General features: G+C 41.6%; 1 protein-coding gene across 1 annotated transcript in view; it reads left to right on the forward strand.

Moving 5' to 3' along the window:
* The window catches only part of LOC144669978 (tyrosine-protein kinase CSK), a 128,286-nt gene that overhangs the window by 18,175 nt on the left and 84,637 nt on the right, over nucleotides 1-25,474 (forward strand). Inside the window, exon 2 of the mRNA XM_078532279.1 lies at nucleotides 16,075-16,213. The gene's annotated coding sequence lies outside the window, so the exon portion shown is untranslated. The remainder of the gene's footprint in view (nucleotides 1-16,074; nucleotides 16,214-25,474) is intronic.

The following is a 25,474-nucleotide window of genomic DNA, read 5'->3' on the forward strand; positions in this document are numbered from 1 at the left end:
AATTTCCAATAAGCACCATTCTGATCTTTACAAGAAAAAAATCAAGTTGCCATCCTCTGTCATTTTTTGCTTTTCTGCAGGTTTTTTCATTTGCTAGGGGTAGTAACACTTTCATGACATTTCATAACAGCAACTTATGGCATCTTTTAAATTAATAAACGTCCCAAGGCACTTCACAGAAGCATTATAAAACAAAATATGACACGAGGAGATATTGGCCCAAAACTTCCGATCAGTGTTGGAATCCCTGTGTCGGACACTGTCTCTGACTCTAAACCAAGAGTCAGAGACTTGTTCGGAGCATCTCTGGGAGCAGGGGAATTGCCTATTGGATGTTCAAACTTCCTGGGCAATTTCCACAGAGTCAGTGTATTCAGACTCCCACAGGGCCTTGGATTCATCTTGGGTTGTTCGTCCAGTCTCTGATGGTCTGGAGACTGGATAACCTGGGCCACTATCATGGACCATAAAGGTTCTCCTGTGCTTGACATGTGAACATTGTTCATGCATGTTTGTAAAGAATGAATTTTGATAGATGAGTAGACCATTTTTAGAGTTGAAAAGTATCATGGTCTAACTATGCATGTAGACTTTCCAAAAGAGGTTAATGCAGGCACTTGGAACTGGAGAATTTTGGTTACATCCTATTTTCTTTCCCACCACACCATAGCTTAGAGATGGCCCACTCCTGCCTTAGCTGAGATTAGCTAGCCAAAAAGAAGCTCTTTATTTTGAAGATACGAGTATACATCAATACATCATCAAGTCTACAGCACAGAAACAGGCCATTCAGCTACTCTGGTGTTTATGTTCCACGCACTTCCTCACACACACAGTCTAAATTGAAAATAATGGGACTCAAATTTTGAATGGATCAGTGGCATAGTGAAATACTAAGGTTGTCAGTCTCTTGAGTGGCATTTAGTGCTATAAACTTCTAGCATTTGTGTCCTGGTTTGTGTTCTGAGATCAGTACGTTTGCAAATATAAGGAATGCATGCATGTGGTGTCACCACTGACCCATTGAATGCATCAAACAGTAACTTGCTGGATGGCCACACTTATAGAACTTTTTAAATGTCAGAAAATGCTTCAGAGTACCCATGTGTGTGGTTCCATAAACTTACTTTGGTTTCTTTTTGTGATGGGTCATTGGGTTTTTCTTGCAATGAATGACCAGTTTAGGTAATCTTCTAATACTGTGGTTTTATAAGCAAGTGGGGGTTATCTGTTTATTTTACATAATATTTGCTCATCTGTTACATGAGAGTCTAATGCTCAGACAACTGTGCCTAATACTTCAGTTTTGGGCTTGAAGTTTTTATTTTGAAAAATAAATGACCAGTATTGTGCTATTCTAAAGCTTTTTCTCCCCAATGTGTTTTTGCTTGTTTTCATTGTTTATTCTGATGTTTAATGTATACCTGTCATAGTGTGGGGTTTCATTAGATCTACTTTTAGATTACTAGGATGCTTGTGTTCAAGACTTTTGAATAATGCAAATTTTACTTTGAAATCTTTTTCTCCCATAAAATCTGTGAAGGTTCTGTTGATTTTTTAAAGTATGAAATCCTGTATATTGGAATATTTTGTTCATCATCATTATTTTGTGTTAAAGTTTTGCGGAGGGTCCTTTAGAAACTTGGCATTTGAAGGACGAATATCTTTTTCCAGCTGTGTTCCCTGTAGCTAAGTCAGAAAACTAGTAAATGGAAGTTTCTTTGACCAAAGTTTTTTGTGCCTTTCCTGTGAAAAGCTTTTCAATGGAATTGTAAATGAGCCTTTCAACAGCCGCAGCTTGTCCTTTGTAGATATACTGAGAGTGCTGCTGTTTAACGGACAAGTTTCTTGTTTTTGCAGTGTCGGTATGCTGCTGAATAATGTTTGGGGTGCAGTGGCAGCTTTGCACTTCATTGCCTGTTCAAAAGGCCTGTTGCATAGGTGCTCTGTCCTCTTGGCGATATTGCCAAGGTTATGGTCTAGCTCCTAACAATGAGGAGGCAGACAATATGAAGCTTAAAATTGAGATGCACTATATTTACCCTAAGAATCCCAAAGTTTTGCCTTTTGATCCTAGCAATATTGGATCAGTTGATATATAGGCGTGGAGTTTAGAGTGATAATGATGGTGAAACTGTTGGTGTTTGATGTCATTGCGCCACTGAAACCGATAGCAACTTTGCACATGCACAGAATAATGTGGAAACCTGGAAGTTACTGTCAGTGATTCTACGATTCTTCAGGTGATGTGCTGTTGAGGGCCACCCAGACTACAATCAATGGGAGATGAATGGATTGATGAAAACTTCCACTCTTTAGCTGTTTGTCTCACTAAAAAGTTACATCTTGTTGAAAGAAATATAACTGGGTTTTTAATGGCGTACTGACTTCATAATTACTGCAAAACATCCTCACTAACCCTGAAAGGCTTTTTTTATATTTGTGAAATGTCAAATTGCTTAAGTTTGTTCATTTTTTGATTTGATTAAAACAGGAGCTAAACCATTTTCAGGTAAATTAATAATGAAAACCAAACGCTCTTTTTGCTGTCTGAGAGAATGACCACCTCCAGTGCTGTATCATTCTATGTAAGCATGCTGGTTAGTATTCAGAAAGCAAGTCAATGCACTAAATTTTGGCATGGCAGCTGTACTACAAATGATTGGTGGAAAATATGCCTGGGAGAAGGCAGCGTAAAAGGGTTATTAGTTTTTAACCTCCTGTCATCTGTTGTTTGTCTCCTTTATGTTTCAGTATAGTTATGTTCTTTGCAAGTATGTACTTTGCGACTTGCGTTAAATCAGAATTGTTTGAAATGTGCTAAGTGCTGCTAGGCAATTAAGATGGTGTTTATATTTATCATAGAGAAATAGCTATGCCACTTTCCTAATGCCAATTCGGAGAAAGTTGACTGGTTTATTATAGGCTTTCTGTGTAACTAAGCTCAGTTAACATCCTTCAAAAGAACAAATTATTTCTGTTTTCAGTTTTTTGTAACGCCTTTGACGCTTCAACCTGAGTGGAGGCCGTCGTGCTGTTTTTTTACAGTATGCTGCTAACTTCTAATTTATTAGCACTCCTTTTTGACTTGAGTACAAAAAAATCAAGACTGACGTTCCAGTGTAGCACTGAGGGAGAGCTGCCCTGTTGAGCGTGGTGTCTTTCGAGGTGGATGTAAAATTGGGTGAGTTGTGTTTCAGACTTGTTGAGCAGCAGCCTGATATAGTCATGTTCTCAAAACCATACCTTACAGATAATGCCCCAGTCACCACCATCCCTGGGTGTTTTCTATCCCACTGGCAGGACGGTGGCAGCAGATTGGTATACAGTCAGGAGGGAACTGGCCTTGGAGTCCTCAACATCGACTCTGGACGCAAATAAGTCTCATAGCATTAGGTAAAACATGGGCAAAAGAACTGCAGTAACTCTAGAGGTGAAAGTGACTGTCCTTGACATCAAGGCAGTGTTTGATTGAATGTGGCATCAGGGAGCCCGAGCAAAACTCGAGTCAATGGGGATCAGGGGGAAAACTCTCCACTGGTTGGAGTCATATCCAGCGCAAAGGAAGATGGTTGTGGTTGTTGGAGGTCAGTCATCTCAGTTCCAGAACATCACTGCAGCAGTTCCTCAGGGCAGTGTCCTAGGCCTCAGCCATCTTCAGCTGCTTCATCAATGACCTTGCTTCCATCATAAGGTCAGAAGTTCGCTGATAGCACAATGTTCAGCACTATTCTCATATCCTCAGATACTGAAGCAGTCCATGTCCAAATGCAGCAAGATCTGGGCAATATCCAGTTTTGGGCTGACAAGTGGCAAGTAACATTCATGCCACCCAAGTGCCAGGCAATGACTAGCTCCAACAAGAAGAGAATCTAGCCATCGTACCATGACATTACAATTGCTGAATCCTCCACTATCAACATCCTGAGGCTTACCATTGACCAGAAACTGAACTGGACTAGCTACATAAATACTCTGGCCACAAGAGTAGATCAGAGGCTGGGTATCCCACGGCGAGTAACTAACCACCTGACTCCCCAAAGCCTGTCCACCATTTACAAGGCACAAGTCAGGTGTGTGATGGAATACTCTCCACTTTCCTGAATGATTGCAGCTCCCACAACACTCAAGAAGCTTGACACTGATCAGGACAAAGCAGCCTGCTTGATTTGCACCCCTTCTCCAAACATTCATTCCCTCCACCATTGACTCGTAGATGGTACACTGCTGCCACTATAAGATTCACCAAAGCTTCTTAGACAGCATCTTCCAAACCCATGACCACCACCATCTAGAAGGAAAAGGGTAGCAGACACGTGGGAAGCTCCCCTCCAAGCCACTTGCCATCCTGATTTCTAAATATATTGCTCTTCCTTCACTGTCGCTGGGTCAAAATCCTGGAACTCCCTCCCTATCAGCATTGTGGGTGTATCTACACCACATGGACTACAATGGTTCAAGAAGGCAGCTCACCCCCACCTTCTCGAGGGCAATTAGGAATGGGCAATAAATGCTGGCCCAGCCAGCGAAGTCCACATCCCATCAGTGAATTAAGAAAAAGATCCCATGGTACTATTTCAAAGAGGAACATCTGAGTTATCATCCTGGTGTCTTGGCTAGTATTTATTCCTCAAAGGCAGGTTTGCAAACATTTTGGTTGGAGGACCACACCTGGGTGTGGAAATTGTATCGGGGGCTGGACATAAACACTCAAGAAACAATCAATTATAAGTTAAATTTTGTTACAATAAACATAATCTTTATTATGTTAATTGTACCATCGTAACAATGTATTACATACAATAATGAAACCAAACATGACCTTTCTCTTCATGCCTTCTTGGCTTAATGTGAGCAATGCAGTTGACGATCCCTCTTTAAAATCAAAGTTTGGTGTCAGTCTTTTTTTCATCTATCTACAGATGCTGCCTGACCTGCTGAGTACTTCCAGTATTATCTGCAGCATTTTGCTTTTGTCTTGCTGTAGATGCTAATTCACTGTGAACTGCAAGGGAAAATCTGAAGAGAAAACATGGAGAGACCAGAAGGTATCTCAGGCAGTCACCACATTGTGTGGGGAGTACAGTAATCTGTTTCCTCTGTACCTCATTCCTAGGACTAGAATTTACCAATATTAACCTTGGCACATTCTAAAAGAGGTGCTATCAAAGTGTGTCTGTGATGTATTTGTTCCGCACCTGTTAGGGAATCCATTGCTAATTTCCAATTTTCTGTAAACACAAAATTCAAACCTAAAACCACACACACTTCACTTTCTATTACATTCATCGTCCTTCAAATCTGTGCCAGCTGCAACTCTGGCAGGAACAGAAGATGCTTTTTCAGCTTGAACTTTCAGACGTGCATGAACAACTAACCAATAAGATGCCCATCTCAAAATATTCAACCCAGATTGCTTGTAGAGACTTGTGTTTCTCTCTGTACTGATGCTGCCAGACCGCCTGAGTTTTTCCAGCACTTCCTGTTTTTATATTCTCTTCAGTCATACATATCTTGGGACATTGTGCTGCAGGTCGCAGCATTTATGCTTTGATAATTTGATCCCTTGTCGACCAGCAGAATGGTTGGTCAAGTTTTGGTTGCTGGGTCCACAAATCTGCTACCTTCTGATTCTTTTGTCTGCTACCTTAAATCTGTGCCCTCTGGTTGCTGACCTTTCTGCCACCTGAAACAGTTTCTTCTTATTTAACTAATCAATACCCTTCATGATTTTGAACCGCTGTTAAATCTACCCTTAACTTTCTGTGCTTGAAGAAGAACAATCCTAGCTTTTCTCATCTCCCCACTTAACTGCAGTTCCAAATCCCCAGTATCGTAAATATGGCTATTGGAATTTATTATATAAAACATTGGACATATACACAGATGCAAGATTTTTTCATAGGTTATAGATATATATCCTAGTGGGTAAAGGCACTCTTCATTCCAGTACAGACCTGAAGGTCCCAGCTTCAAATCCTGGACTGCCAGCATTCATGGCACCAGATCTCAACAAGAATCAGTCCCTTCAGTGAGGGATTGAGAAAAATGGGAAAATAAAACCAACATTAAGGACTTCTTATAAAGAATTTTAAAACTGAAGTGTAAGATAAGTTTCAAGTTTTGAAATTAGTGTCTATACTTAAGCAAAAAGCAAATCAGAACTGCAGCAATTAAGTTATCTTGATTGCACACCAACCTTGTGATGCTCTCTTTGCTGCTCTGTGTGCTCACCTACAGTGACATGGCGTCTGCATGCACTTCCCAAGACCAGCCTGCCTCCAGCCTCTGATAATTGATCAGCTGCAACTTACTTGGAAGTACTTTTGTTGCCCTGAAGTATTCTCCTTGAAGCTCTCCATAGGTCAGATCTGCATTTTCTACTAACAAATTATGCAGATAGGGCAAGTGCCAGAAACAGTTGTACACACACATTTGACATGCACTGTGTGCTTTCACTCGTGCAGCTATGGGGTGGATTAAAAACTGTAACCTGTCCAGGTCTGCTCAATGAATATCATAAAAACAGATTATCTGGTCTTTATCACATTGTTGTTTGTGGGAGCTTGCTGTGTGCAAACTGCTGCATTTCCTACATTACAACACTGCACTTCAGAAATACTTTGATTGTGAAGTGCTTTGGGACAGCTTTGTGTAGCTGTTAAAGGTGCTCTATCAATGCAAGCCTTTTTGTTCTTTAATTTTAATGGCATTTTTCTTAGGGTTTACTAGTTTGAGGATTTAGGGTAACTGCTTTTTTTAAATTAAAAAAAAAATTAAATTGAAGCCAAACTGCCTAGTTGAAATGTTTATCCCGTTTTTCTAACATTTATACAATTCGGTCATCTCTATTTTTAGTGAAATTTTCAATTCTCTCTATCTTTGTGGATTTTTTTTATTAGGAAGGTAAAATAAACCTTTTAATGAAGTGGAAGAAACTAATTTGTATAGTCATTGCAAATGGTATATCCAACTACAGGATTTTTCAGCTGATGCTTCGACCTTGCGCTTAAGTCAAAGCTTACTTTGCAAAGTGGATATTCTGTAAAATGGGGCTTAGTTGCACAAAGCAGACATGGGTTGTATTTTGAGGATTAAATGCTTCAATGTGTGGGGTAAGATTCAGAGAGGAGTAATTTATTTAGGCGGTTATGTGAGAATTTATTCAAATTGGCTGATGAGTTGGCAGTTAATTAGAGGATGTAACACATTTAAGTTTGAATGATGTAAACAATTAAACTTCAAGTTTTACTTCATTGCAATACCGTGAGTCTTGTGGTTTAGCCATTGTGCAAAGAGAAACTTATTTAATTGTTTCAAAAAGAAATGTGCAACATTGAATTGCAAGGCGCAATTATTTTAAAAGTTTAATGTGGCCACATATTTTCTACTGCTTCTCTTCCTGTGATTCTAGAAGTATAATCCGCAAGTGCATGGCTTACAACGTGGATTTTAAAAATAACAGCAATATGCATTAGTATCTGGTTTCTAATATAATGTAATGTTCCCAGGCATTTCACATGGAACTGAACAGTGAAGCTCAAAGTCGGTTGAGGGCACTGTCACAAATATGTTTGGTTTTAAAGAACAAAGAAAAGTACAGCACAGGAACAGGCCCTTCGGCCCTCCAAACCTGCGCCGATCATATTGCCCGTCAACTAAAACATTTTTCACTTCCAGGGAACGTATCCCTCTATTCCCATCCTATTCATGTATTTGTCAAGCTGCCTCTTAAACACCACTATCGTACCTGTTTCCACCGCCTCCTCTGGCAGCGAATTCCAGACACTCACTACCCTCTGTGTAAAAAAAGCTTGCCCTGCACATCTCCTCTATAGTTTTCTCCTCTCACCTTAAATCTATGTCCCCTAGTAATTGACTCTTCCACCCTGGGAAAAAGCTTCTGACTATCTACTCGGTCCATGCCACTCATAATTTTGTAAACTTCTATCAAGTCGCCCCTCAATCTCTGTCGCTCTAGTGAGAACAATCCGAGTTTCTCCAACCTTTCCTCATAGCTAATAACCTCCAGACCAGGCAGCATCCTGGTAAACCTCCTCTGCACCCTCTCCAACGCCTCCTTATCCTTCTGGTAATGTGGTGACCAGAATTGCACGCAATATTCCAAGTGTGGCCTAACCAAGGTTCTATACACCTGCAGCATGACTTCCCAACTTTTATACTCAATACCCCTGCCAATGAAGGCAAGCATGCCATATACCTTCCTGACTACCTTATCCACCTGCGTTGCCACTTTCAGTGACCTGTGGACCTGTACACCCAGATCCCTCTGCCCGTCGATGCACTTAAGGGTTCTGCCATATACTGTATAATTCCTGCCTGTATTAGACCTTCCAAAATGCATTACCTCGCATTTGTCCGGATTAAACTCCATCTGCCATTTCTCCGCCCAAGTCTCCAACCGATCTATATCCCGTTGTATCCTTTGACAACCCTCTTCACTATCTGCAACTCCTCCAACCTTAGTGTCATCTGCAAACTTACTAATTAGCCCTGTTACTTTTTCCTCCAAATCATTTATGTATACCACAAACAGCAAAGATCCCAGCACTGATCCCTGTGGAACTCCACTAGTCACAGCTCTCCATTCAGAAAAGCACCCTTCCACTGCTACCCTCTGTCTTCTATGACCAAGCCAATTCTGTATCTATCTTGCCAGCTCACCTCTGATCCCGTGCGACTTTACCTTCTGTACCAGTCTGCCATGAGGGTCCTTGTCAAAGGCCTTACTGAAATCCATGTATATAACATCCACTGCCCTTCCATCGTCGATCATCTTTGTCAATTCCTCGAAAAACTCGATCAAGTTAGTGAGACACGACCTCCCCTTCACAAAACCACGCTGCCTCTCACTAATATGCCCATTTGCTTCCAAATGGTAGTAAATCCTGTCACGAAGAATCTTCTCCAATAATTTCCCTACCACTGACGTAAGGCTCACCGGCCTGTAATTTCCTGGATTATCCCTGCTACCCTTCTTAAACAATGGAATAACATTGGCCATTCTCCAGTCCTCTGGGACCTCACCCGTAGCCAGTGATGATACAAAGATTTCTGTCAAGGCCCAGCAATCTCCTCCTTTGCCTCCCTCAGTACTCTAGGGTAGATCCCATCTGGCCCTGGGGACTTATCCGCCTTAATATTCTTCAAGACGCCTAACACCTTTTTTGATCTCAACATGATCCAGGTTATCTAAGCACACTTCCCTAGACAAATCGACCGCTAAGTCCTTCCCATTGGTGATTACTGATGAGAAGTATTCATTTAGTATCTCTCCCATTTCTTCTGCCTCCACACACAGATTCCCACCTCTGTCCCTGAGTGGGCCTACCCTTTCCCTGGCTACCCTCTTGCTTTTTACATATGTATAAAAGGCCTTGGGATTTTCCTTAATCCTGGTTGCCAGTGACTTTTCATGACCCCTTTCAGCCCGCCTGACTCCTTGCTTAAGTTTCTTCCTACTTTCTTTATATTCTCCACGAGCTTCATCTGTTCCCAAAAGGGAACGAATTCTTCCCTTTTCTTTTTAACTAATTTCACAATATCCTTCGTTATCCAAGGTTCCTGAAACTTGCCATGCTTATCCTTCATCCTAGCAGGAACATGCCGGTCCTGAATTCTTATGAACTGACGTTTGAAAGCCCCCCACATGTCAGTTGTTGATTTGCCCTCAAACATCCGCCTCCAGTCTAGATTCCTCAGTTCCTGCCTAATATTGTATAATTAGCCTTCCCCCAATTAAGCACCTTAACCCGAAGACTCCTGTTATCCTTATCCACCAGTACTTTGAAACTTACTGAATTATGGTCACTTTTCCCGAAATGCTCCCCTACTGAAACTTCGACCACCTGGCCGGGTTGGGATGGGAAGAAAAGTTGCAAACTGAACTGTTGCACAAACTTTAGTAGTTATGTAAGACCAGCATGGATTCTGTTAACATATTATCTAAATGGTGAGAGATTGCAGAGCTCTGAAATGTAGAGGGATCTAGGTGTCCTAGCCAATGAATTGCAGAAGGATAGTATGCAGTTACAGCAATTATATGAAAAGGTTAATAGAATGTTATCATTGATTGTGAGGGGAACTGAATACAAAAGTAGGGAGGTTATGCTTCAGTTATACAGGGCATTGGTGAATCCACATCTGGAATACTGTGTACCATATTGGTCATTTTATCTAAGGAAGGATATAAATGCATTGGAAGCAGTTAAAAGAAAGTTTACTAAACTAATGCCTGGAATGGGAAGGTTATCTAATGAGGAAAGGTTGGTCAGGTTAGGCTTGTATCTGCTGGAGTTAGAAGAGTAAGAGTGAGTTGCTTGAAACATATAAGATTTTGAGGGGCCTTGACAGGGTGGATGTGAAAAGGATGTTTCCTCTTGTGGGAGAATCTAGAACTAGGGGTTACTGTTTAAAAATAAGGGGTCGCCCATTTAAGGCAAATTGAGAGATTTTTTTTTGAGGGTGGTGACTCTTTGGAACTCTTCCTTAAGAGGTGGTGGAAGTAGCGTCTTGAAATATTTTTCTGGCAGAGCTAGATAGAGCCTTTTACCCCCTTGCTTATCAAGAATATCAGGGGTAGGTGGGAATGTGGAGTTGAGTTTACAATCAGATCAGCCATGATAATGAATGGCGGAACATGCTTGAGGGGCTGAGTAGCCTACTCCTCCTAACTCATATGTTTGTATGTTACCCATCTGTGAATTGAGAGAGAATTAATTCTGCTTTGAACTATGTAATGGGAAAGTACAGAATATACAATGTTAAGTTTTAAAACATTTTCTTGAGATATTCTGTTTATTTCTTGTTGGCTTGAATTATTCCACAGTCTAGTGGTGAGGAAATCGATAATCCTTTCAAAGTGGAGTCTTTCTAAACTTTTATAACTAAGGGGAGTGGGAGGAAAATAAAACAGATCTGCAGAAGCATGTTACTGTTCAAAATGGCATTGAATGCTGCAGTGTGCTGTAAACTGTACATTGTTGCCAAAGCAGCAAGGTGCCTGATTCAAATGTTCTGTGTCTTTTAACCATTGAAGTTCTGAGAGATAACCATGGAACAGCAAACTGTGCCTCTCAAGGTCATGTAATACATATGACCTTTGTCTAGCAGTATGTGATAAGGTAGTCTTCAGTAGCTGTGCACAATATGAATGATTAAGAATGAGAAGGAAGTTGCAAACTACTGATGTAATCTGATTCTGCCTATCTTGTTGCTTGTGCAGCCATTGTGCAGCAAGATCAACTATAAGATCAAGCCACCTGTTTTCCAGTTTATAGTGAGATGCATCCTTATTCATTTTAGTTAAATGTTTTTATTAATTCATGGGATGTGGGCGTTGCTGGCTTGGTCCATCCTTAATTGCTATTGAGAAGGAGGTGGTGAGCTGCTTTCTTGAACCGCTGCAGCCCATGTAGTGTAGGTACACCCACAGTGCTGTAGGGAGGGATTTCCAGGATTTTGACCCAGCGACAGTGAAAGAATGACGATGTAGTTCTAAGTTAGGATGGTGTATGGCTTGGAGGGGAACTTGCAGGTAGTGGTGCTCCCATGTGTCTGCTGCCCTTATCCTTCTAGATGGTAGTGGTTGTGGGTTTGAATGGTGCTGCCTAAGGAGCCTTGGGTGAATCTTGTAGATGATACACTGCAGCCACTGTGCGTCAATGGTGGAGGGAGTGAATGTTTGTGGATGGGGTGCCAATCAAGTGGGCTGCTTTGCCCTGGATGGTGTCAAGCTTCTTGAGTTTGTCTTCCCTGTTGCCTTTCAGTCACTCCACCATTTCATTCATTTGCTTATATTTGGCTACGTGCCAACCCTGTCAACATTCTGGGGGAAAAAAATAATCTCTTGAATTTTGAATAAAATCGTTGACTTACAAGAGCTGACTGTTTTCAAGTTTATATTTTGTACCCACAAGTAGATTGTTATGATTTCAAACTGGTTTGGAATCCACCAAACAAGTTCTGTAGTTTTGAGCCTTGATCCAGTTACATGTAGGAAACTACTGGTCTTGATTCAGAAAGGAACTAATAACTATCTGAATTTGTTATGAGCCCGTACTTCAGCTGCTTCAAAGGGGGCATGTCGTGCAGGGACTTGCTATGCAGAACAGCCCTTGTGCAGTTTACTGGTTTGACTTGTTGTGACCCGGTTAGGGACCAGTAATTTTCTGTTTAAAGTAGACAAAATTTGAAATCCCATTTACCCACTAGGAGAATGAAGCAACAAGATTTTGCGGTTTTAAACAAACATAATAAATGTTAGTATACAAAGTCAAAAAAGTAAAACAATTTAGAATACCTATTTCTCCTCTAACATTCGGAATTAACATGGCATAAATATGAATCAGCAGGCAAACTGTGGTCAAATACATCACATGGCAAATTAAATGGCAGATATGATCAAGACAGACCCTACTGATTTGTCAGCAACCCACCCAGACGTCAATGACCACTGCGAGTCAAAAAAATCTTGTTAAAACTCTCTTTCCCTCATGAGGGATTTCAGTTCTTGGCTTTTGAAGATCTAGTGCCTGAGTTCCCTTGAAAGTTGCTCTGACTCGGACTGTCTCAATAATCGCTCGCCTCCCAATCATTCAATCTCTTTTCTTTGCGTTTCACAGGATACACAAAGCTGCACTCCTGCCTCCAATTATTGCCACATTTCCGACTCGTTTGCAGACTGCTAGCTTCACTAAGCAGGCCCTGCCTCTGGGTTTCTCTGAACCTGGCTGCACTGAGCTATAAATGGCTCCTGGAGGTTCTCTACGCCCTCACTGTCTCCTTCCCAACTCCCCAAGACTTCTGTGCCCTAACTGCTTGAAGCCACCTAACAGCTCCTGAGGCAATTCTGTGAACTGCAAACTATATGAGGCCCAAACTGCAATTCTCAGCTGCACTGAAAGGGCTTTTCTGAGCCTTAACTGCCTGGAGCCTGCTAACAGCAGCACCATTTTTGTATCCAGCCTCTTGTTCTGCTATAGTAGACTTGGATAAATTGAAACCAGAGAACCTTAAGCTCTGCCCACCTTCATGACAGCATAGCCTTTCAGTGTTAACTGAATGCTTTTAAACTAATTTAGCTCTAACTTCCAAAACAAAACATCTCTCTGGACTGTGCTTCTTTGCAAGCAGTGCAAAATTCACATCTCCAACTAAGTAAGCCCACCTGCTGTTTTAGAATCTTACCTTTCCAGCTGTTAACCCCTGAACACTACACTGCACAAGAAATGGCAAACACCCCATCCATCTCTTTTTCTCGCTCTCTCTCATTTCTTTTCTCTGGAAGAGAGAGGACTGGATAGTGAGCCAATAGAAACCTCTAAGACTTGGTGCCCCCCCGCCCCCCCACCGCAATCAGCACCACCTTTGCAGGCAAGATCAGAACTAGGAGCCATAAATATGACGGTCACTAATAATTCCAATAGCAAGTTCAGAAGAAATGTCTTTACCCAGAGTTGTTAGAATACAGACCTTGTTACTACATTAAGTAGTTGAATTGAATAGCAGAAATTTGTTGCAGAGAATAAGCTTCAGGGAGCAAGGAATGGGAGAATATATTAATGGAGTTAGATGTAGGGTAGGAGGAGGCTCATGTGGTGCATAAAGATTGGCATAGATTTGTTGGGCTCACTGGCTTGTTTCTGCACTGTCAGTACTTTGTAATTTTGGCTTCTCTTCTGCTAACAAAGGCCACAAATGGATGGAGGGGATTCTGCAGTGTATTACCTTTTTATTTATTTATTTTTTTTAAAGGTTTGTACATTAATTAATTTATTGTAGCATAGATTACTGCTTTTAAGTGACTATGCTTTCAGCCAAATAAACGTATTGATTTTTTGTGCACTCGTGTAACACTTGTTTGCTGGGAAGTGCCCCAGATCAAGATTACAATTTAAATTTGGATTAAGTTATGGCCTGTTGTATTACATCTAACATTGGCTCCCTTCCTGCCAGCACATTGATTATTAAAATTCTCGTCCACATTTTCAAATTCTTCCATGGTCTTGCCCTTCCCTTTTTCTTTAATCTCCTCCAGCCCTACCATCCCTTTAGTTTTCTGCATTCGTCCAATTATGGTGTATCCCTGATTTTAGTCGCTTCACCATTGTTGTATGTTTAGTTCCCTAGGCCATAGGCTTCAGAATTCCATCCCTAAACCCCTACCGCTCTCTTTTCCCCCTTCATGTTCCTTAAAACCTACCTCTTTGTCCAAGCTTTTGGTCAGTTGTCCTCCCATCTCCTTACATGACTGTCAAACTTTTGTTTGATAATACTCCTGTTAGGCACCTTGTAGTGCTTAACGAGTAGAAGCTCTTGAGTTCTGACGAGCATTAATGGATACGAGCAGTGAAAGAGAAATCAAAAGTTAGGTAATCCAAAAATATTGAAGTTTGGGTTACTTGCTGTACTCTGCATTTTGGAAAAAGAAGTTGCGAATCTGCTCAGTAATATGCATAGTCTTTTTTTAGGGTGGTAATAATTGGTAAAACTGAGACCAGAAATGGGCCAGTTTAATCCTATATAAGTCAGATTTTGAAATGAAGCAACCTACTATTTAATAATAATCTACTTGAACAGATTTGATCCAGGCCAAGCCCATCATTCTTTGAAGCGTTAATGGAGCAGGAATGTCCAAATGTTTTGTTTTTATGGACTCCTTCGGTACACAACAAGGGGTTTTGAAGGCATGTGTACGTTCTTGTAACTTTTTATATGCTTGAAATTCTGGATACAATTGATCTAACTGTCCTGAATTTGGCTTGTCCACCATTGAGCAGAGGCACTAATGGACAAACCAGCCAGCTGGAAATGGGTTGCCTTGGATGGTGGACATGGCTTGCAGGTCATGAATGACTCTTGTATTTAGTTTTAGAAGATGAGTTCAGATTAGCCCTAATTAATGAAGGAAGGCAGCCTTGGCTCTGCCATCTCCAAAGATTTGCACAAAATAAACTCAACCCAATTTCTTAGCAAGCAATTTTCCGATAAATTGGTACTAAGTTGAGCTCATTTAGAGATGACAAAATTTGTTGACTATATGTTTAATTGTTGTTATAGGTGATGTCTTTCTGAGATTAGTATTAAAACAGTGGCACAAAATTAAGGGAAGCATCAATTTTTTTTACATTCAGATTTAATTCCTTTGAATGCCTCTGGCACCCAAAATTAAGGTATTCCTATCACCATATTTTTGAAAAATCACTTCTCAAGGTGAATCAAACAGGTAAAATGCCAATAGGAACCAAAGTTATTTTCAAAATATGTACTTTATTCATAAAATTTGTAAAAGTACATAAGTGCTCAAATTTGACATTACATTAAGTCTAATACTGTTCAGTTCTTTCAATACAGTATGTTACACTCAACGCTTCACTACACTTCCAATTAAAAGGTTGTATTTACATTTACATTTTCATGTCAGTTATTCTCTGGTGCATTCAGCCCCAGTGGTTTTACACGGGTTCCAACTCCTTGGTGTGCTATGGTGGGAGGGCCTTGTACGTGGCCTTTCCCCACTGAGTCTTTCTGACATCTTCCCGAGCATTAGTCCATCCTTGGAATACAACATGACAGTGTGCAGCTCTTTGCACTGAAAGACCAACAAGTTTTGGGCAGGCCAGTGAGTTGATGGTCCTCCAGCAGCGGTTGAGTTTGTCTTGGTCTTAGTGTGCATGTCCCTGGGAAAAGCCCATAGAATAGAGCCCTGTGTCTTGGAGCAGTTAGGAACCTGGTTGGTGTAAGAAAACCTTGAAAGGAGAGTTTAGTGGTTGCTGATCTGAGTGTCACAGTATTGGCTGGTTCCTGTTTGTGTGAAAGTGGCTGGTTTCCCCAAACTAGCCTATTTGAATATGGGTTTTCATAAGAATTAACTTGTGGATGATTACTGGTAACACAGTGCCCTGAAACTCCAGTATAGTGTGGAACAAGTGTTTCTTTCCACAGTTGACTTTGCAGTTAAAAGCACTGGTGGTGCCCAGCTCCACAGTTGCATCTATGTGCTAGGTTTGTTAAAAACAATCTGGTGACATCATTTTCTTTTCATTCACTCAGAACCTTCAAGTTAGCGCAGCTTCAATTGTGCAATTCAGTGGAGATAAGACCGAACCAGTGTCCTGTCACTTCTTATTGCTGCTCTTCAGCCCTTCACGTTGAACAGATGCATCTGCTGGGTTAGTTGGAAATATTACAGGTAGGACAGCTTTAATTCTCAATGTGAAAAATGGAGCTATGAATTGATCAAATAGTTTTTGTCATTTACAGGACTGTTTGATCTGTAATTTGCAAATGAAAGCTAATGATTTGAGTACTGTCATTGACCAGTAAAAAGCTTTATACTTGCTGATTTTTGTCCATTTTGTTCAGTGCAAAAGAAGTAAAATCTGAATGAAACTAAGATTTGTTCAGCCTGAACCAGTCATCTAATGAGAAAAAAAGTTTTTCCAATAAACTTTCTTCAAAATCCTAGATGCTGCTTTTGATGAGGAACCTCTGAGTAGAGAAGTGGTTTGATGAAAAATTATTCCTACAATGCAACAGTAGGTTTGTTTGGACAAAATAGTGATGAATAATTGGATTGGTTTTCATTTCTCAGTAAGAGTGAATTATAGTGCAGTATCATCCACGTTTCTTGATTAGGTAAAGGAAGATGGTTAATTGAATTAAGGCGGGGGAAATGTGCTTTTTCTTTTGAGGCGATCTAAATTCGTGACGTTTTATAATGTGGGACAATATTATGAAGTACTGAGTCTTAGTGGAGATTGAATTTAAGTGCCAGCATTCTTTCATGCTGCATGTTTAACATGGCATTGTACTGCTATACAGTAATCAGTGTTTTGGGTTAGGATTTTATTCATTGCATTCAACATAGAACCAGAGCATAGTTGAATAGAAGAATAGTATGGTTATAGCACAGGAGGCAGCCATTCAGACAGTCATCTCCATGCGGGCTCTCTGCAAGAGCAGCTCAGCTAGTCCCATGGTAGATATTCAAATTTTTTTGAGACTGATAAATGACAGTAATGCAGACTACCCAGCATTTTCTTGCCAGATTGTTTAGTTTTCTTCAATATCAGAAGGAAATCTTAAATTATAATTACTGACCTATCTTTCACTTTCTTCTGCCCCACCCCTTGATCTTTCTCTAACCTGGTTTTCAGCAACTGCATGAAACTATATCAGAAACATCGATCCTTCCCTTAATCTACTTCTCTTGATCCCTTGGAACTATTTGTTGCACCAAAGAATATTGTGCTCAGAAAGTCAAAAATTCTTTTTAGAAGCAGTTCATATACTGACAAATCTCTTAATACTGAAGCATTGGGGATATGTCACATGTAACACATGTAATACTGGTAGGTGGTGTGTTACAGATCACTCTGAGCCCTAGTTGCTGTGGCAACATGCAAGTTTATGTGGATGATGTAGTCTGGAGCAATGGTAAGTGATGATTGAGGCTTCAACTTCCTTTCCATCACATGGCTGACCAGGAATCTCTCCAGCTCTTAGTAGCCTGACATTGACGTGTGCTGGAAGGATTTGCAGGTTGATAATTGACCTATTTTGTCATGTTATGAACGCACCTTTCTTGCACATCAAGTCCTGGAGTTGGACTCAGACCCAGAACTTCGGATTCTGAGGCAGAATCGCTATCCACTGTGTCATAAGACCTCCAAAATGGATGATGCTGGCTAGACACATTTTTTAAAAAAAAAACAACTGCCGAATCTTCTCTTGTGCTTGTATAAACTTTTTAATTGCCAACTTTAAAAAATAAACGTATAAGTACTGAATGTGACTTTATCTGTGTCCCACAGTGTTAGGGAACAGGTTTGTGGACCAATGGGTGTTGATTCGCAGTGGGGGAAAGATGATAATTACATGGTGTCAGCTGGTTCTGATTCAATGTTCTGTAGTGGAATTGAGCGCACAACCTAGGCTAAATTTGAAATATATTTGTAAGGAATGGCAGAAGTGCCATGTGTTGGGATGAGAGGTTTAAGGCCCTACCCACCTGTTTAGATCATATTTTCGAAGAAGGATAGAAAAGTTCTCCTCTGCACCTTGGCCGGCATTTATCTTTTAAGGAAGCACTGCCAAAACAGGTCGATGTGCACCCAGCAAGGTTCCCATTGTACTCGTCTAAAAAAAAAGTGACTGCATTTCCAAAGTAGCTTACTGGCTGTGAAGTGCTTTGGGACTTCCTGAGCATCTAAAAGGCGATTTATAAATCAAAGTTCTTCATTGATCCTCTCTCACTGGTGCTCAAAGCAATCCATGTGGCTGTAAAGGCAAGCACCCTAAATTTACATACAAAATATGCCTCAGGTCATGCTTTTTTAATAAATTTGATTTGTAGTGGATTTTAAAAAAAATCTCAGCAACTTAACAAATTGCAATGCTGAATATTTAAATTTTAAACAAAGCAACTGCATAAATATTTATGCCTGGCACATTCCTAACTAATTGCTATATTCCTTTCTGCTTGTTTTCTGTGCTGCCCTCCAAAAAATATTGTCAGCTCATCTAAGTAATGGCTCTGTGGATTCCAGTCAATCATCCACATATTCCCCCCACCCAAAATGGGCAATGGTTTTGTGAATTTGATTATCTCTGCTGCAAAGCCGTGTAATGGCAAGCATCACAGTGAGTATATATGTTTCGTACGGCTGGGGAAGCAGTTGTAGTTTGTCGAGATGAATAATCCATTCACTGGCATCAGCTGATGCAATGTGAGTGTTTGAATACATCTCTCTGGACAGGAGTTTAATATGTGATCGATGGTCTGACTTTGGTGTCCACAGTCTCAATTTGAGTTGTTCCTCATGTTCCACTTGTGGAGCAAGTGGCTCATCTTCCCTGGCCTGTCCTCAAGCAATTGAGGGTTGTCCAGATTTTCTGTGGAAGGTTGAAAGTTGGGACTTCACTGCTTGGATCAGTTACCAACTGATTGCGGTCAGCCAGGAGGTGTGCCATCAAGAGGTTGGACTGTTATCAGTTTGAAGAGTGTGTTCCAGTAGGGGCAATGGGATTTCAGAGAGGTTACATGTTTTTTTTTGAGATTCTGTCAGTGGGAGTGCTACTTTAGCTTTCAGCCGATAGTGTTCTTTGAGTTGGATGATTTCTCTGCGAAAATTAGGAGGTGCAACGTTTGCTCGCACAGGACGTCACTCTAGCTGTGTTGCTCTGTGTTCTAGAAATAATTCTCATGAATTCCTGGAGGTGGATATCTACCATTTCTGTGTGGTAGCTCCCGAACCATGTTGAGCAGCAGTATTCTGCTGTTGGGTAAACAAGGTGAGTGAAGCAATGTGTAGTGTGAAGTAATATCTTGAGACTGTGCATCCAGAACAATGGAGCATAAGTTCCTGGATTGTACATAGGACTTAGGAGCAGGAGTAGGCCATTCAGCCCTTTTGAGCCTGCTCTGTCATTTAATAAGGTCAAGGCTAATCTGGTTGTGGTTTCAACTCCACTTTCCCATCTGCCCCCCCACCCCATAACCCTTGACTCCTTTGTCTATCAAAAATCTGTCGAATTCTGCCATGAATAAATTCAATGACCCAGCCACCACTGCTTTTTTGGAAGAAAATTCCACATAATGACCCTGTGAGAGAGAATTTCTCCTCCATCTCTGTCTTGAATTGTAGACCTCTTATTGTTAAATTGGTGTCCCCTGGTTCTAGTCTCTTCCACAAGTGGAAACATCCAACTTGTATCTAACCGATCAAATCACATCAGGACCTTGTATGTTTCAATTAGATCGCTTCTCATTCTTCTAAATGCAATGGGTATAGCCCAATTTTCTTTCTTAAGATCAGCCCCTCATCCCAGGAATGAGTCAAGTGAAATTTCTCTGAACTGCTTCTAATGCAATAATCTTTTTTCAAATAAGGAAACCAAAACTGCACACTGTACACCACATGTGGCCTCAATGCCCTGTGCAGCTGCAGTAGAAGTTCCCTACTTTTATACAAAAACAAAAATACCTGGAAAAACTCAGCAGGTCTGAGAGCATCTGCGGAGAGGAACACAGTTAACGTTTTGAGTCCGTATGACTCTTCAACAGAACTAAGGAAAAATAGAAAAGAGGTGAAATATAAGCTGGTTTAAGTGGGGGGTGGGGGTGGGGGTGGGACAAGTAAAGCTGGATAGAGGGCCAGTGATAGGTGGAGATAACCAAAAGATGTCATGGACAAAAGGACAAAGAGGTGTTGGAGCTGGTGATATTATCTAAGGAATGTGATAATAAAGATACAGATAGCCCTAGTGGGGATGGGGTGGGGAGAAGGGATCGAAATAGGCTAAATGGCAGAGATAAAACAATGGATGGAAATACATTTAAAAATAATAGAAATAGGTGGGAAAAGAAAAATCTAAAAAAAATTTGGAAAAAAGGGAGATCGGAAAGGGGGTGGGGATGGAGGAGAGAGTTCATGATCTAAAATTGTTGAACTCACTATTCAGTCCGGAAGGCTATAAAGTGCCTAGTCGGAAGATGAGGTGTTGTTCCTCCAGTTTGCATTGAGCTTCACTGGAACAATGCAGCAGGCCAAGGGCAGACATGTGGGCATGAGAGCAGGGTGGAGTGTTGAAATGGCAAGCGACAGGGAGGTCTGGGTAATGCTTGTGGACAGACCGAAGGTGTTCTGCAAAGCGGTCATCCAGTCTGTGTTTGGTCTCTCCAATATAGAGAAAACCGCATTGGGAGCAACGAATGCAGTAGACTAAATTGAGGGAAGTGCAAGTGAAATGTTGCTTCACTTGAAAGGAGTGTTTGGGCCCTTGGACGGTGAGGAGAGGGGAAGTAAAGGGGCAGGTGTTGCACCTTCTGCGGTTGCATGGGAAGGTGCCGTGGGAAGGGGTTGAGGTGTAGGAGGTGCCACTCCTCCATCACCCCTACACCTCAGCCCCCTCCCACGGCACCTTCTCATGCACCCACTGAAGGTGCAACACCTGCCCCTTTACTTCCCCTCTCCTCACTGTCCAAGGGCCCAAACACTGCTTTCAAGTGAAGCAGCATTTCTTCTACATTGGAGAGACCAAAAACAGACTGGGTGACCGCTTTGCAGAACACCTTCGGTCTGTCCGCAAGCATGACCCAGACCTCCCCGTCACTTGCCATTTCAACACTCCACCCTGCTCTCGTGCCCACATGTCCGTCCTTGTCCTGCTGCATTGTTCCAGTGAAGCTCAACGCAAACTGGAGGAACAGCACTTCATCTTCCGACTAGACACCTTACAGCCTTCTGGACTGAATATTGAGTTCAACAATTTTAGATCATGAACTCTCTCCTCCATCCCCACCCCCTTTCCGATCTCCCTTTTTTCCAAATATTTATATAGATTTTTCTTTTCCCACCTATTTCTATTATTTTTAAATGTATTTCCATCCATTGTTTTATCTCTGCCATTTAGCCTATTTCGATCCCTCCCCCCCACCCCATCCCCACTAGGGCTATCTGTACCTTTACTATCACATTCCTTAGATAATATCACCAGCTTCAACACCTTTTTGTCCTTTTGTCTACGACATCGTTTGGTTATCTCCATCTATCACTGGCCCTCTATCCAGCTCTACCTGTCCCACCACCCCCCTTAAACCAGCTTATATTTCACCTCTTTTCTATTTTTCCTTAGTTCTGTTGAAGAGTCATAAGGACTCAAAACGTTAACTGTGTTCCTCTCCGCAGATGCTGTCAGACCTGCTGAGTTTTTCCAGGTATTTTTGTTTTTGTTTTGGATTTCCAGCATCTGGAGTTTGTTGCTTTTATCTTTTCCCTACTTTTATATTCTACTCCCCTTGCAATAAATGCCAACATTCCATTTACCTTCCTAATCACTTGCTGCACCTGCAAACTAACTTTCTATGATTAATGTACCAAGGACACCCAGATCCCTCTGTACCTCAAGAATTCTGCAGACTTTCTCCTTTAAATAACATACTACTTTTCTATTCTTCCTGCCAAAGTGAATACGTTCGCATTTACTCATGTTATACTCTATCTGCCAAATTTTTGCCCACTCACTTAACCTGTCTATTTGCAGACACACTACCTCCTCCTTGACAATTTTCTTTTCTACCTATCTTGGTGTCATTGGCAAATTTATATACCATACATTCGGTCTAATTAGATTGTAAATCGTTGAGGATCACCTCTGGAGATCCCCAGCATCACAGATGCCAGCCTCCAGCCAATTCAATTCACTCCATCTGATATCAAGAAACGGCTGAAGACACTGGATACTGTAAAGGCTATGGGCCCTGACAATATTCTGGCAACAGGATTGAAGACTTGTGCTCCAGAACTTGCCCCTCCCCTAGTCAAGCTGTTCCAGTACAACTACAACACTGGCATCTACGTGGCAATGTGGAAAATTGCCCAGGTATTTCCTGTACACAAGCAGGACAAATCTAACCCAGCCAACTACTGCCCCATCAGTCTACCCTCGATCATCAGTAAAGTGATGGAAGGGGTCATCAACAGTGTTATCAAGTAACACTTGCTTAGCAATAACCTACTCGATGACGCTCAGTTTGGGTTCCACCAGGGTCACTTAGCTTCTGACCTCGTTACAGCCTTAATTCAATCATGGACATAAGAGCTGAACTCCAGAGGTGAGGTGACAGTGGACTGACCTTGACATCAAGGCAACATTTGATCAAGTGTGGTATCAAGGAGCCCTAGCAAAACTGGAGTCAATGGGAATCGGGGGTGGGGCAGGGAAACTCTCTGCTAGTTGGAGTCATGCCTAGCACAAGGGAAGATGGTTGATCAACCATCTCAGTTCCTGAGGGTAGTGTCCTCAGTCTAGCCATCTTCAGCTGCTTCATCAATGACCTTCCTTCCATCATAAAGTCAGAAGTAGGGATGTTCGCTGATGATTGCACAATGTTCAGTACCATTTCGTGTAGTCTCAGATGTTGAAGCAGACCAAATGCGGCAAGACCTGGGCAATATCCAGGCTTGGGCTGACAAGTGGCAAGTAACATTCGTGCCACAAAGTGTCAGGCAATGACCATCTCCAACAAGAGAGAATCTAACCATTGTCCCTTGACATTCAGTGGCATTACCATCGCTGAATCCTGCACTATCGACATCTTTGGGGTTACCATTGACCAGAAACTGAATTGAACTAGACTAGCCACCTAATTCTGTGACTACAAAAGCAGGTCAGGTGAGGAATCCTGCAGTGAGTAACTCCCCTCCTAACTCCCCAAAGCCTGTCCACCACAAGGCACAAGTCAGGAGTGTGATGGAATACCCTCCACTGGCCTGGATGAGTGCAGCTCCAAGACCACTGAAGAAGTTGACACCATCCAAGACAAATTAGTTTGCTTGATTGGCACCCCTTTTGCAAACATTCACTCCCTCCACCAGCGAACACTAGCACCAGTGTCTACCATTTACAAGATGCACTACAGAAGCTCACCAAGGCTCCTTTGGCAGCACCTCTCAAACCCATGACCGCTACCATCTAGAAGGACAAGGTCAACAGACACATGGGAACACCACCACCTGGAAGTTTCCCTCCAAGCCACTCACCATCCTGACTTGGAAATATATCACCGTTCCTTCACTGTCACTGGGTCAAAATCCTGGAACTCCCTCTCTAACAGCACTGTGGGTGTACCTACACCATAAGAAGACAGCCCACCACCATCACCTCGACCAATTAGGGATGAGCAATAAATGCTGGCCTAGCCAGCGATGCCCACATCCCATAAAATAATTTTTTTTTAAAAAAAGGCCCCAGCACTAATTCCTATGGCACTCCACTTGTTACAGCTTACCAATCTGAAAAATATGCATTCATCCTACTCTCTGCTTCCTGTTAGCTAATCAATCCTTATCCATGGCAATATGTTACCCCCTACACTATGTAATCTTTTTTAATGCGGCACCTTAACAAATGCCTTCTGGAAATCCAAGTGCACCACATTTACAGATTCCCCTTTATCCACCTTGCTTGTTACTTCCTCAAAAAAAATCTAATAAATTAGTTAAACACGATTCCCCTTTCACAAAACTATTTGACTGTGCCTGATCCAATTATGATTCTCTAAGTATCCTGACAAAACACCCTTGATGGTGAATGAATAATAGCCCTGATTCTCGCAGTTTCCTTGTGACACATGTTCAGCCAACTGGTCTGTAGTTTCTGGCTCTCTGTCTCCCTCCTTTCTTGAATAAAGGTGTTCCGCTGGCTATTTTCCAACCCACTGGGACCCTTTCAGAATCTAAGGAATTTTGGAAGATTATAACCTATGCATCTACTCTCTCTGTAGCCACTTCTTTTAAGACCAATCTTATCCCCTTCTCAGCTCTTGCCAAGTTTGCTGTGACTAACTTTTCCATTGTCCAACGTTATGCCACTCAGCACATACCTAAGATTGAATGTGTGGTCATTATATGTTTGGCTGCTAAATAAGCTGTTGGGAACCACTGCACTGCCTTTTTGTGAAAAGGAAGAGCTTGCTACCCTAGAAGAACTTACAATTGAGAGGAAGGTGGTGTTGGAAAGGCTATCTTTACTTAAAATAGACAAGGTACCGGGACTGGATGAGATGCATCCAAGGGCACTGAAGGAAGTCAGTGGAAATTGCAGAGGTACCTAGTGATAATCTTCCAGTCTTCCTTGGATACGGGAGATGCCAGAGGATTGGAGAATTGCGAATGTTACACCCTTGTTCAAAAAGGGGTGCAAGGATAAAGCCGGAAATTACAGGACAGTCAGTTTGACCTCAGTGGTAGGGAAACTTCGGGAAACTACAGTCCAGGATACAATCAATAATCACTTAGACAAGTGCAGATTAATTAAGGAAAGCCAGCATGGATTCATCAAGGGAAAATCATGTTTAACTAACTTGCTGATATTTTTTTGAGGACGTAACAGAAGGTTGATGAAGGAAATGCTGCTATGTGGTGTATATGGATTTTCAAAAGGCATTTGATACAGTGCCACACAACAGACTTGTGAGCAAAACTCTAGGTCATGGACTAAAAGGGAAAGTAGGCACTTGGATAAGAAATTGGCTGAGTGATAGGAAACAGAGTAGTGATAAATGGTTGTTTTTCAGATTGGAGGAAGGTTTGTAGTGGAGTGTCCCAGGGACCCTTGCTCTTCCTGATATATATTAATGACCTAGACTGTGGTGTGCAGGGCATGATTTCAAAAGTTGCAAATGATTCGAAGATTGGAAATGTCAACTGTGATGGGGATAGTCTTGAACTTCAAAAGGACATAGACATTTTGGTGGATTGGGCAGATGAAGTTCAATGCAGAGAAGTGAGGTGATTTGTTTTGGCAGGGAAGATATGGTGAGACAGTATCAAATAAAGGGACAGTCTCTAAAGGAGGTGCAGGAACAGAGGGACCTTGGTGTATACATGGCAGGGCATGTTGAGAGAGCAATTAAAGCATATAGTATCTTAAGTTTTATTAATAGGGG

Source organism: Cetorhinus maximus, chromosome 30, assembly GCF_964194155.1.
Source record: "Cetorhinus maximus chromosome 30, sCetMax3.hap1.1, whole genome shotgun sequence".
Taxonomy (NCBI): Eukaryota; Metazoa; Chordata; class Chondrichthyes; order Lamniformes; family Cetorhinidae; genus Cetorhinus; species Cetorhinus maximus.